Here is a 12,914-nt window from a genome sequence, read left to right on the forward strand (position 1 = left end):
CTCTGTGATGTCATTGTATTGCTGATGTTTGTTCTTTCTCATTAAAAAATGTTTTACCAAAAAAAAAAAAAGGAATAGACAAAAGGCAATAAACATAGTGAAGGACAGCAGCAATACAGAGGCAGAGATAAAGGAACGGAGGGCAAAGGATAAAAGAGCTGTGACAGAATAAAGGAACACACACAAGCAAGCAGATTGCAGAACAGATTCTGTTTCAAGGAACGCATTAACGGACAGGTGAAAAAAGATGGTCTATGACAACCTAGACTTCATTTTAAGAGATGATTTTCCCTTACCAGGATTAAATGCAAGCCACTAACCAACTTATGTCAGGACCGCAGGAGAGGTTTACGAATAAACTTTAATTTATTGCTCAGAAGCTGTGGCCAAGTTAACATATCAAACCAAACAAATATTACATCTCCTATGAACAGAGGGAAATAGACAGTAACAGTCAACCAATCAGTCCATTCTACACTCCATCAACTCTTGTGAAGTCTCCTCCTCCTCTTTCTTCGCAGTTCAGTGCAATGTTAAGCGACCCTCTCTCTTTTTAGGTCAAGCTTACTAGACAGAAAATGGCCTTTCTGTTGCAGAGCATATCGTGGCTTGCCAAAATCATAGAGGCTTGGAGCCTGCCCATTGCATCCATTATTTGGCTTTCCTTGTCAATCTTGTTTGCCGGCTTCTTATTTGTTCGTGTCCTAGCTTTTCAATCTTGTGTTTGTCCCTCCCATCGAGCATTGCCCGTTTAAAATGTCTCCGACTGGCATCGCTGCTTTCAAGCACTACTTTCTTCTTTTGTGTGAAGCACTCCATTAGAGTGCGTGTTTTCAAGCGGTCTTCCACCTACGCTTCATACTACTCTCCCTGAATACTTCAATAGGCATCTGGATCCCAGTCCAAAGCCATGAAGGTCTTCATGTTGAATTAGAATGGCGCTCCGAGAGATGCCTTCTCCTTATTGTCGATGATAGCCATTGGCCACTCAGGTGAGACATCAGCTAGCCAATCTGATTGCAGTGACTCCTATTTGGAGATCCGAAGCGTGGTTTCTCTTGTGCTACGGAAGCGATCATGAGGAATCCCAGTGGCTCTAAACCAGTTCAGATCAGTGCCGACAGATTGTCGAGGGAGGCGACACCCACTGGTAATGGAAGGTTCCTTGAAGTTGATGGCATGGGGGATTATAGGAGATTTTGGGGGATCCCAAGCCTTTTGAAATTCTCTTCCGATCTTATCCAACAGGCATGGAGAGAGGGTACTGACAAGCAGCTGGTTCTGCTTGTATGAGATAGTTACACAGGTGTATGGAAAAGAACAAAGTATGTGCTAAATTTTCTCTTGTAAGTGGACTTTTCCTACACAATGGTCAGTAAGTTTCAGTCGGTCATTGCCGCAGGTCACTTCCCAGTAAACGAAGCGCAGGAACATCCCCGGCTTTACAAATTGATGAGGACACCATCTGTCTCGACCCCTGGCTCTGCATCACTCCTGCCTCAGGGATGTTAATCTGGTGCTAAACCTTTGCCTATCCTGACAGAATAATGATTATCTAGCCAAAAGGAACAAAGGTGTTATCAGCAAAGCTTGTGATGCTTCTCTACTCGGGATCCTGCCAACAAGTGTGTGATGTTGGGGCGCGGGATATTACTGGCAGGTGTATGTGTTTGGATGAATTACCAACTGAAAGGAAGGGGTTCTGACCAAATGTTTTTCATGTTAACAATACTTTTTTTTTTTTTTTTTTTAAATCAAGAATAGGTTTCACCAGGTTGACACAAAAGCGTTTCTTGTTGAAATATTCCTTTCTTCAGATGGTTTTTTGCTCTAGGTGGGAGGAAGTAGGGGGGAGGGGAGAGTTTCCCTCACTTAAACCCGATCCTTTGTTCAGAAATCCCCTACTCGCCCTCTTGCTTTATTCCCTTTTTTCTACAAACCACTTACTCTCCCTCCTGCATTACTTCCATTTGTTACAAACCACTTACTCCTCCCTCTTGCTTTTCTGCAATTTTACAAACCCCATACTCAGGGCTTTAAGTGGGCCGGGACTCACCGGTGCTGAGCACGGGCAGTTCTTAAAAGAGGCCTCGAAATGGTCTCTATCGGGCTCTGTTGTGTGCCCTGGCACAGGCGGTCCATGATTTTTCCGGACTGCAGTGATAGCAGGCACATCATGTACGCGTGCACACACTGCTCACTAGTGGAGAAGTTACGGCATGACGTCATGCCAGGTGAGCATTGTAGGGGAAGGAGTAGGAGAGTAGGATCTGCACTTATGTTGCCGCCACTTTTTTTCCTGATGTATACACTGGTTTCTGGCTGGGTCCCTTCTAATCAGGGCCCCAGTCTCACTGATCTCTCTAAACAACTTGGTGAGCATATGAGATGCACTAGTGATTGGATACTGTGGTACCTTATGAGCCCCTAGTATATGGTACCTTAGGTACCTAGGGCATTGGTACTTCACAGGCCTACCAGGGGCTGCAGCATGTATTATGCCACCCCTGGGAAGCATTCTCAATCTGACACCACAGGCCTGCTACTGCAGCCTGTGTGAGGTAGTGTTAGCACTCCTCACTGAGGTATAGGTTCCTATATCTCACCATACACACACATATAAACCTATCAGCCACCCCTATTGCAGGCCCTATCAATCCTGAGGGCAGGGTGCTTGGTTTACTATGTGAGGGGGTGCTTCTGCATGAGCAGGAACCCTCTGCAGCTGGCAGAGTCTATTCTCTGCTGCTGTTTGTGGATGTGGTTAAACCATATACTCTTAAGTGCATTATAACCTCGCGGTAAATGCCAACTTTGGAATGACTGCATCAAAACATGTCGTGTTTGGTGTCAAACAACTTGGAATCATACCCCCACACCAGTAGCTGGTGTGGGAGTATGATCCCACCCTTCTAGAGGGGATGACATGTACCCACTGTACTAAACGGTAGAAATCGCCTAGAGCCCTGGCATCACAAAATGGATGCCACCAGCACAGACACTGGGCTGCCCTCCTGCTGCTGACCAAAACTCGCAGTGGAGGTAGCCCAACAAAAGGCATCCTGTCACAGGGAGGTGTCACCACCTCCCAGACAGGATTTAGTGTATTGTAGCTGGGTGGGGGCACTCCTAGAGTGCTTTGAAGTCCTGCACTGGGGGAGCAGTAGGCTCCTCTGTGCATATGCCAGCTCAAACCGGTTCAGGGGCTACCTGCCCCTGCTCTGGCGCGAAACTGGAAAAAGGGAAGTGGGTGTCCACTATCTCTGGAAGACTGAAGAATCTCCCTTGGAGTCAAGGAGTGACTCCCCTGCTTGGCAGGCACCAATAACCTCAATCAACGGTTGCAAACTTCACCGCTCCCGCCGGAGTTCGAAGTCCCTGCGGCCCCAGAAGCGGATTTCCTGATCTCTCGACGGCCATTTTGAGTCCCCAGCGAAGCTGTGGCATCTGGACCCCACGAGTGACAAGGAACTGCAGTACCTGGGAACCCAAACACAAAATTAACCCCGCACCGAGTCTAATATTTTACCTTTATGTAGCTGCCATAGTGTAGCTTGTTCTAATGAATAAATACAGTATATAAAGCAATGAAAAGCTTCCCAAGCAAAAAGGTCACACAGTCGTATCTCTTGATTGTAGTCGTAGAAATCTTTTATTACAAATTCGTATTCCATTAATTGTTAAAAATCACCACACAATTGCTTTGCCTTGCCAACGCGTTTCATCCCTCATGGGACTCTTCAGGGATAGAAGCAATTTACAAAAGACACTACTTACAATATGTACATGTTAAAAACAAAAAATAAACATTTTTAGCAAATAGTATAAAAAACAGTTTCACATTAAGGTTACCTTCTATAACTAGGAATCACATGTAGAAATAATTTATTATCTTTTTGAAAATGATTTAGACATTGGGAAGCCATTCTACAATATACATAATATTCACGTAGTGACCAACATGGGAGAGAGCAAAACCCTTCAGTGCATCATTTTATAATATACACAACACTGTTAGTTCAAGTGATCTTATTATGTTTGCATATATTTTTAATTTCTTGACATCAATTATTTATGTCATCTCAAGAGGCTCATCCGTAATACTCAGGAGAGACAATAGTATTTTAGCCCCTTTGTCCATACCTTGCTGGAATCGTTGTGACTTTTGTTTGCAGTAAAGGTGGCTCCAAATCAACCTTCACAGTAGTGTTTGGACTGATCGTATATCTATAGATGAACAATATATTTTAGACTTTTAATGTGCATTTGAATATTCCTCAAGACAATATATACTTTTTCTACTAGTAAAGCACATATGCATGTTCATCAGAACATATTGTTATTATATAATCAAAAATTATTTTTAATTGGAACATCTAACATAATTCTTTTGGTTGTTTATTCAGTAATCTCACTTGAATAAGTCTACCATTTAGACTCATCAATTCTTAACAGGTAAACAAGTTATCCTAAGGTGACAAACTGTTCTGATTGACGGTACATATTTTTTATTAAAATGAAATTATGTTACCTAAAGGGGACCATGGGCATATCTAACACCGAGGACACCAGAGAACTGTTTATATTTTAATCCTACTATTTATTCACAACGCATCAGTATATTTCAGTGTAGTTAGGTAACAACAATCTTAGAGTTGGTGTTATCTCAATAAATTAATCCACGCCCAGTCGATAATCTATCAAATAATTGAGAGTCTAAAGTTACCTACTAATGAGATTCTCCCCAAATGAATCACAATAGGTCAGTATAATTAGTGGCTCATGTTCTCTCAACTTGTCTTTACAACCAAGAAGTATAACGTCCATTCACAAGATGTCAATCTGAGAGATACGATAGATAGCGGTAAGCTTCAGAAGGCAATTCACCTCTAATAATATCTATACGCTTCTACTCCATCTCAAGCTATATTGTCACGTCTCACTGAAAAAGGGGACTGTTCCTTGGTCTTATTTTTGTATATATCAATAACTGGTGCTGCGTATATATCCCGCATGACTAGGTTGCACATTTAATGATATGAATTTAAACAGATCCAATCTGTGACTTAATCATACTTCGTCTCCCAAATGTTTTTATAAGTATGCGGTCATAGGGATATCCTTTCAGCCAGGGTATTTTCGTATATACCGATAATTATTGCGGAGTATATATCCCACATGTCCAATTGCACATTTGGCGATGTAAATTTAAACAGATCTAATTTGTAGGTAAATCATATATCATCTCCCAAAAGTTTCTATATATGCGCGATCAAAGTGATACCCTTTCAACCAAGGTATGGGATCTAATGCGATCTAACTGCTTGTCAGCCAAAATATTAGTTAATTTGTGAGCAAATATACCTAAGTAAGTGACCAAAATCACTTAAAAACTAATAACCATATAGAGAAACTAAGTATCACAAAAAGCACACAAGCATATTAAATAATCTTGATATCTGTTCTCTAATCTATTTATTGGTAGCTTTTAACAAGCCCACATCTATTTATGGCTCGGTAAAACTCGTACTCGCGTAATTAAGTTCTCGAACCTTGAGCGCCATCTTAGTATGGTCATATATCAGCCCAACCACAAGGTTGAAATCAGACACTTCTTTCATTTCTAACGACCACATAATAAATTTAACTAATATATCTAAAATTCTCTTACTTCAAAGGACAAATGCATTCGGTAAATCGAGAATGAATCTGGTATAAGATAGACAGATTCAAAAACAGACGTCTAAATTCTTATATACAAGTCATACATCACGCTACTTACAAAACAATGTCGCTTCCTCTAAAAGTACAATATGAAAGAGACAGGTTCAACAACAAGCATCTAAAGTCTTATATCCATAGCAATGTTGCTTCCTCTACAAACACAGGGTCCAGGAATGTCTCCAAAGTGTGGGGAGACTAACGTTATTTGACTCTGTATTTTATACCTGCTCCCAATAGCTCACACCTGTGTCCTCACTCCGTATGTTGCCAAGTCACATGATTTATTTAGAAAATACGGGCGCCATCTTAGAGTGTTTAAGTCGAGTACGTTGAAATCGTTTAAACAGAAACATCGCAACCTTATAATCAATTTGACAGTCAGAAAGTCCAATGCAGTGATTTATTTAAAAGGCCCTTTTTTATTTAATTTAAGAAATAAATATTCAAAGAGGTACCTTCCTCGTTCTCAAAATAGAATGTGAAGTAAACGCATTTTGCGTCTCTCTTCAGAATTACCTATTACAGACATTCATAAAATTTATTACAAAAAATATTTCACACTAAAGCGTCTGTATTACAGCACATACAGGCCATCCTGACAAAACGTATGCGCAAACTCAGAAATTATTTTTGGGCCGTTACTGTTGCAAACTAAGCATCTTATTTTATCGTCATGGCGCCATCTAGTGGTGTGTGCTCATAGAGTTTATTAATGTAAAAGATCGTAACCAAAGCTTCTAGTGGCAACAAGGCTCCTATCTGTTGTTACTAAACGGATCAGACATTAGTATCAATGTTTATGTCATGAATAAAATTGATTATACAATATCAATGAGAAACTCCTACAGTTTTATGTTGAACCGGTCTTCACCAAATCGTATTAATGTGCAAATCGTAACCAATGCCTCTAACGTCACCAAGGCTCCTATCGTATTATTACTAAACTGATCACACATTAGTATTAGTGTTAAAGTCATGAGCAGAATTGATTGTACGATGTCAATAATAAGTTCCTACGATTTATGTTGAACCGGTCTCCAACAGTGTAACAACCAGAATATTAAATGAAGAGGTTATTTCAATGTATATGCCTTATTTGTTATTTTTTCACTATACCACTATTATGCTTATACCAACCATTTTTTGTCAAATTAATCACGCTACAGGGACAATAACCCATAATGGCATGCCAGTATTATTGGCATTTGCATCTATTCACCTATAATTAATATTATGCTCAATAAGAACATACAGGTATGTCCTTAGTACATATTGGCACATTGAGTGAACCCTATAAATATTTTATGTCTACATACTGCAATGCATCATTGATAATTAATCATCATAATCTCAATCAGCATCTTCATTTAAAAATTAAGGTATCATTGATAAGCATGAGTATTACGGATGAGCCTCTTGAGATGACATAAATAATTGATGTCAAGGAATTAAAAATATATGCAAACATAATAAGATCACTTGAAGTAACAGTGTTGTGTGTATTATAAAATTATGCACTGAAGGGTTTTGCTCTCTCCCATGTTGGTCACAACGTGAATACGTGAATATTATGTATATTGTAGAATGGCTTCCCAATCTCTAAATCATGTCAAAAAGATAATAAATTATTTCTACATGTGATTCCTAGTTATAGAAGGTCACCTTAATGTGAAACTGTTTTTTATAATATTTGCTAAAAATGTTTATTTTTTGTTTTTAACATGTACATACTGTAAATAGTGTCTTTTGTAAATTGCTTCTAGCCCTGAAGAAGTCCCATGAGGGATGAAACGCGTTGGCAAGGCTAAGCAATTGTGTGTTGATTTTTAACAATTAATGGAATACGAATTTGTAATAAAACATTTCCACGACTACAATCAAGAGATACGACTGTGTGACCTTTTTGCTTGGGAAGCTTTTCATTGCTTTATATACTGTGTTTATTCATTATAACAAGCTACACTATGGCAGCTACATAAATGTAAAATATTCTACTCGGTTGCGGGGTTAATTTTGTGTTTGGGATTATGGTGGTTTTTTAATCACCTTTTTGGGATGTATGTGGGTCACATCCTAGACCTATTGCACCGAGACTTAATGTTCACTAAATAGGCCAATTATTTAGCAGTGTTTGGTGCTGGTTTTCTTTAAGCTTTGACCCTGGTCTCTTGTCTAATACCTGGGAACCGTGCACTGATTTCGAGTGCAAACCCTAAACAACGTTCCACGAACTTGTGCTTTGGACCATTTGTGGCCCAAATCCCCAGCAGGTCTTGTTCCAAAAATCAGCGGCTTACCCAGTCCCGAGTGACCGTGGGCTCCTGTGAAACTTTTCCTGTGGCGGCGTCTTCGCGATCACTTGCCCGTTGGCTAGTGGGTCCCCCGAAGACTTTCTCAACGATTCAAAGGGCTCTCCTGGTTGCTCCGGGCCTGCCATCACTTACCCTCGCTGGGTAAATCCATCAGACCTTGCTGGTCTGCATCACCGACTATCTTCAGTCCACATGAGACTTGCAGTTGCCAAGGCTGGTTGGCTCCAATCCGGTTGCCGACACCGCCATCAGCTGCAGACGTCGTGGGACACTCCGAATCCAGCTGCTGGTCATAGTCGATCCCTCCTGGACCTCATGAGTGAAGAGACAAAACACCATCGACGACCTGAAGCGACGAGACATCTGTGGTCATCCATCCTGCTCGCCACCGGTCACTGGCAAGTGACTTTGAACACTGTCCCTTCAATTTTCAGGTCTTCTTCATCTTCAATCCACCTTCGGATTCCAGCGGACACCTCTTCAGTCGTCGTCTCAAGCAGCAAGTCTTCATTGGTCTCTATTGAAAACAGCATCGCGACCCGACACTAAAAGACACCTATGCACCCGGCTTCCCTGGGTGAGGTAACTCGTGCACTCCGGTGCCCAAGTGTGTGTTGGCCCTCGAAATACTTACCTTGTAACTGGCTTGCTTGTAGACTTCTTCGAAGTGCCCTAAAACTTTAAAATACAAACCGCGACTTGCTCCATTGTAACCTATAGGAAACCCGCGGCTGTGTTCAGACACTGCACGTGTCTCCCGTGGGCTTGTTACTTACCTGCTAACACTGCAGTAGTGAAGCCCCAGCGATTACCAAGGCCCTAGGTTTTGTCATTTTGCAAGTCGACTTTGTTAAACCATTTTCTTAGTATATGGTCTGGTACGCCCCTAGGGCTCCAGCCATATTTGTGCTTAATTTATTGAGAACTGTTGACATTTGAATGTGTATCTGGGTTCTAATCTCATAAAGAGATTAGTAGAGTGTATCTAGAAGTAAATACATATATATTTGCTATATATACCTGTGTGGTGTCCTTTTCATTTGGCAATTCAAGAGATTATAAAGGTAAAGCAAGCTGCTTTACATTCCTCAGAGACTTAGCCTGAAGGCTGCTCTCCACAGCTACCACTAGGATAGCTTTCTTTAAAAGGTTGTCTTAAACGTATCTACCATAAGAGTCGAATTGGACTGGTGCAAGGTGGCCACTATAACTAGTGGTGAACATCAGAAGTAGGGAGATGCACACCTGTGTAATCCAGAATTTTAAACAACACTACTCTCTTCAGCACTGTGAAGGCGTGCATGCTTGATATGCGCTCCGCCAAATGCGCATCCATATTATGAAATAGAAGTTTAAGATTATAATCATTTAATTGATTGGATTCATTTAGCGACGTGGCTGTGCTGCTTGTATTGGGACTAAAGGAGGTTCCTACGTGTTCTGTTAAATGGATGCGCATTTGGCGGAGCGCATATCAAGCATGCACGCCTTCACAGTGCTGAAGAGAATAGTGTTGTTTAAAATTCTGGATTACACAGGTGTGCATCTCCCTACTTCTGATGTTCACTACTGTTTTTTTCCGCCTACCTGGTGAGGTTGCACCCATGGATTAACACGGTAAAAAAAGATGCAAACAAAGAAGGAAATAAACAAAGGCCAACGGCCACCATGACGATTTGCACAGGAGTCGGGTTTCCGAGGTTTTGGTTAAGCAGAGCATGTAAATAGGATTAATGTGCAGTTGAAGTCAGATCGTTACCATATTTTATATCATACATTGCTGCCTTAAAATGTTTGCATGCTTGATGTTTTTAAATTAGGTTGGTTTATTTGTTATTACACTGGTTTCGTCAATCGATTACACAAGCGAGATCCTTGTTTATAGATGCTTAGCATAACGAGACAATTGGTGGGAGGTATTTTGGGTAATGTAGTTCATTAAGTTAATGCAGGCGCGTGAGCGCGAAACAGAAGTTCGGTGCTTTATCTTTGAAGACAAACACGTGACTAATCACCTGGAGACACTTGGGGAGGGATGATAAAAGGGTGTGATTGTTCACTAGTAGCTTACTTTGTCTTTGCTAGAAGGGGAGGAGGGTGCCCTGGCACTCCATGAAATGTCGAAAGTGATGCCAGGAAGTTAACATGCTGGTTCCTCGGAGCCAGCTTGATGGTAGTTTGGATGGTCTTATTTTGGATATTTATGTCACGGTAAGCACAGTTATCAGCTTTTGTGCTTAAAAATCAAGGGGGGATGTTAGGCAATGTTGTGAGACACGTTGTTCGCGCACTGAATGTTTTTTTTGTGAAGTAATGTAGTTGTGTTTTACAGGGATGCTTGTGATCTAAGTCAACGGTTTAAAATTGCATAAATCCCCGTTTTCAATGTGGGTTATCACGTTGGGTGTTAATAGACTAAGGAAGCAAGTAACAGTTGAGAAAAGATAAACTTTTTTAATTCTAATGATCTGAGGTAGCTGTTGAGTAAATACGATATTGCTAATGACAATGTGCATAAATTCTTGTTTTGTAGATGCCCCTGACGAAGGGATGTTTTCCCGAAATGCATTGGTTGTTTTTAAATAAAGACATGACACTTGGAAACTATCCTGCCTCCTGTGCTTGTGTGAAACATCTCCATTCTCAAATGAATAAAATGAATTGAAGGAATTGAACATTGGAGTAAAGAAATGAAGCGAAATATTATCAAACAGAAGTTTAAGATTATAATCATTTAATTGATTGGATTCATTTAGCGACGTGGCTGTGCTGCTTGTATTGGGACTAAAGGAGGTTCCTACGTGTTCCACTATAACTAGTGACCAGCATATGCCAGGCCAACCTCTCACATTGGTGGGCAGCGTGTGGGATTCCAGCTTGCCATTGTTTTACCAGAAAATCTCTATTTGAATTACTAACTGAAAACCACTAAAAGGTACTCAAGGTACATATAAAGTCAAGCTTAGGATCAATAAGTTCTACTGAACTTAGAGCTGTTTTTGAAGGGATAAGCACACCATTGCTACAGCTCAAGCTAGGTTCAGTAGGCCTCAACTAGTGTAGGTAGTAAAACAGTGCACAACACTAGTATGTCTCACCAAGGTGGAGCCAGTGGGTCCACCCCATCTCAGTACAAAGACATAGCCTACACTGACCTGAAGGCCTTATGCTTTGAAAGACAACTGAGGGTTGGCAGGAGTCCCTCCTCATAACACCTGATAGATCCGTTAGTAGCAGATGATCTTAAACTAGCTCTAGGAGCTAGTGGGTCTGCATCAGGGAGTGGGTCAACCATAGTCTCTGGGTCTGATGATGAAAATCAAGATGACCTGGAGTCTGTGATTGAAGGGCCAGACCCAGAAAGGTCTGAACAGAACAGAGGAATTCTCCTTAAGAGAAATGACAGAGTGGGAGAAATGCCTAGGTCCCCCTCAAGGGACTCTGACCATTCATATCACTCTGGAAGAGAATCTGTTCCACAGAGGAAATCAAACTATCCCAGAGAGACCTCCTCTGACAGAAGGTTCAAGATGCTCCAGTATGAGGAAGCTAGGCTTGCCCTCAGAACCAGGCAATTGGCCTTAGATAGGGAAGCCTTCGAGCTCCAAAGAGCTTCTAAGAAGGAGGGGTTAGATACCCCTGGTGGCAGCAACAGTGTCCCTAGAGGCAGAGATTACATTCCAGACCATAGGAACCTGTCCAAGGTTGTTCCTCCCTACCAGAGTGGGGATGATATCCACAAATGGATAACTGCTATGGAGAGGGCCTGTAGAGTTCAACAGGTCCCCCAGACACAGTGGGCAGCAATCTTGTGGCTCTCCTTTTCAGATAAAGGTAGAGACAAGCTCCTCACTGTCAGAGAAGGGGATGCTAATGATTATGAAGCCCTGAAGAGTGCTTTGATAGATGGGTTTGGCTTAACCACTGAACAGTACAGGTTGAAGTTCAGAGACACCCAGAAAGCACAGACTCAGGATTGGACTGACTTTGTTGATTGTGCAACCAAGGCTCTAGAAGGTTGGCTGGTTGGTAGTAGAGTAACTGATTTTAAGGGATTGTATAATCTTATAATGAGAGAACAGATCCTTAATAATTGCCAGAACCAGTTGTTGCATCAGTACCTGGTGGACTCTGATCTGACCTCTCCCCAAGAATTGGGAAAGAAGGCAGACAAATGGGTCAGAACCAGGGTGAGGCAGAAAAACCAGAACCAAGGTGGTGACACCAAGAAGCAAGATCCTAAAGGCTCAGATAAAGGTGGGGATAAATCTAAAGACCAGAAGTCTTCACAAGGGCCCCAAAAATCTGCATCTGGTGGGGAGTCACAATCTGCAAAGGGAAAAGGCCAAAAGAAGCCCTGGTGCAAATTCTGTAAAAAGAAAGGGTACTGGACTTATGATTGTACCAAGTCCAAAGACCAAACCACCACCACTCCAGCCCCTAAGGCAACTGTTCCCCCTAGTGCAGTCATTGGTGGAGGTAATACTCAGAATAAGGGTGTAGTAGGGTTGACCCTGGGTTCTGATGTGGACTCTGGCCTAGTCAGAGTACCAACACAGGCATTGCTAGTTTGTGAGGGAGACCTTGATATGTCCTTCCTAGTGAGCCCCAGTAATCTAGGCAAGTACAAACAGCAGCCTATCATAAATAGCATACAGGTTTTGGCATTTAGGGACACAGGTGCTAGTGTCACCATGGTGGCAGAGGATCTAGTGGACCCTACACAGGTCATCCTGGGTGAAATGTACCAGGTAACCAATGCAAGCAACACCAGGACCAACCATAGCCTGGCAGTTGTGAATTTCTCCTGGGGAGGAGTAACTGGCCTCAAAATGGTAGTATTCAGTGCAGACCTCCCTGTCGAATGTTTGTTGGGCA

At 41.8% G+C, this 12,914-nt stretch overlaps 1 protein-coding gene across 1 annotated transcript in view; it reads right to left on the minus strand.

Annotated features, from left to right (window-relative positions):
* LOC146870289 (uncharacterized) overlaps positions 1 to 12,914 on the minus strand; it is a 112,926-nt gene that overhangs the window by 61,588 nt on the left and 38,424 nt on the right.

The sequence above is a fragment of the Triturus cristatus genome, chromosome 1_1, assembly GCF_964204655.1.
Source record: "Triturus cristatus chromosome 1_1, aTriCri1.1, whole genome shotgun sequence".
Taxonomy (NCBI): domain Eukaryota; kingdom Metazoa; phylum Chordata; class Amphibia; order Caudata; family Salamandridae; genus Triturus; species Triturus cristatus.